The sequence below is a fragment of the Eumetopias jubatus genome, unplaced genomic scaffold (assembly GCF_037043125.1).
Source record: "Eumetopias jubatus isolate StellerSeaLion01/CBP00866 unplaced genomic scaffold, mEumJub1_p1.0 scaffold_4, whole genome shotgun sequence".
In the NCBI taxonomy this organism is placed as follows: Eukaryota; Metazoa; Chordata; class Mammalia; order Carnivora; family Otariidae; genus Eumetopias; species Eumetopias jubatus.
The window spans coordinates 27,842,398-27,843,914 of NW_028274810.1; the positions used below are offsets into that span (position 1 = coordinate 27,842,398).

The 1,517-nt window shown below is 48.0% G+C and overlaps 1 non-coding gene across 1 annotated transcript; it reads left to right on the plus strand.

The window, feature by feature from the left end:
• The first annotated feature begins 601 nt into the window (after positions 1-601).
• LOC148164501 (U6 spliceosomal RNA) lies at positions 602-706 on the plus strand. The gene has a single exon (XR_015768135.1). It is a non-coding gene; the product is annotated as a U6 spliceosomal RNA (small nuclear RNA).
• Positions 707-1,517: the final 811 nt, after the last annotated feature.

Genomic DNA, 1,517 nt, shown 5'->3' on the forward strand with positions numbered 1-1,517 from the left:
AGAGAAAAAGCAGACAAATAGGAACACCGCAACCCTTCCCGTGAGCCAGAGAAAACGATCCCCTGCATGTGGAGGAGAGGGAAGGGGTGGTGTCCTGGCAGGATATGGTCAGAGAGAATCTGAAACTCCTACTTCCTCTGTTATTCCAGGCTCCGCGGGACAGGTTTGCGGCAGTTAGACACGCAGTAGGGGGCACCTCCGTTTCATTAATAGAGGTCTTACTATAAAGAACAATGAGATTTCCCCCGTGAGTTCTAGTCTGTTCAGTTCAACACAACAATCATTAATGGGGTGCTCATTGTCTGCCTGGAACTGGAGCCACAGAGATGAACATTTTATTAGAAAAGCAATGCCCCTGCCCTCCGTAGAGTAAGATTGGCATATCTGTGCAATGGCCAATGCAGAAATTGCTGCCAGAGCCCTGAGTCCTCCACCGATTCAGGTAGAGGGTGGAGATTGGTTTCCCCACCAGGGCAAAGTGGTGGTGATGTGGAGCAGGGCAACGCAAACCTGACACGAACCAGCTCTGCCGCCCTCCCGTCCCTGAGGGATGATTTTCCACAAGGGAGAGCCTTTCGGATTTTGCCTCTTGAGGCGTATAGCGCCCTCCTTGGCAGCACATATACTGAAGCTATTAAGCATACGGAGATCAGAACGGCCCCTGGACAAGGGTGACATGCACTTTCATGAAGCATCTCCTCTTCTTTGTGACTAGGTTGAAACACAGAGGAGATTTAAGGTAATGAAATACTCTATGAAACCATAATATTGGATACATGTCACTGCACGTTTGTCCAAACCCACAGGATGTACACCACCAGGAGTGGACCAGAACGTCAACTCTGGACTTGGGATGAGAACGATGTGTCGGTAAGAACGGTACCACCGTGGTGGGGGAGGGTGGGGGTCGGCGGGTCATTTGGGAAATCTCTGCACCTTCTGCTCAGTTTCGCTGTGAACCTAAAACTGCTCTTTTTTTTTTTTTTAGGCTGGACAGTATTCTATTTTATTATGTTATGTTAATCACCGTACATTAATTAGTTTTTGATGTAGTGTTCCACGATTCATTGTTTGCGTATAACACCCAGTGCTCCACGCAGAACGTGCCCTCCTTAACACCCTTCACCAGGCTAACCCATCCCCCACCCCCTCCCCTCTAGAACCCCCAGTCCGTTTCTCAGAGTCCATAGTCTCTCATGGTTCGTCTCCCCCTTCAATTTCCCCCCCTTCATTTTTCCCTTCCTGCTATCTTCTTTTTTTTTTTTTTAACATATAATGTATTATTTGTTTCAGAGGTACAGCTCTGTGATTCAACAGTCTTGCACAATTCACAGCGCTCACCATAGCACACACCCTCCCCTATGTCTGTCACCCAGCCACCCCATCCCTCCCACCCCCCACCACTCCAGCAATGCTGACATATCAGATAAAGGGCTAGTATCCAAAATCTATAAAGAACTTATCAAACTCAACACCCAAAGAACAAACGATCCAATCAAGAAATGGGCAGAAGACAT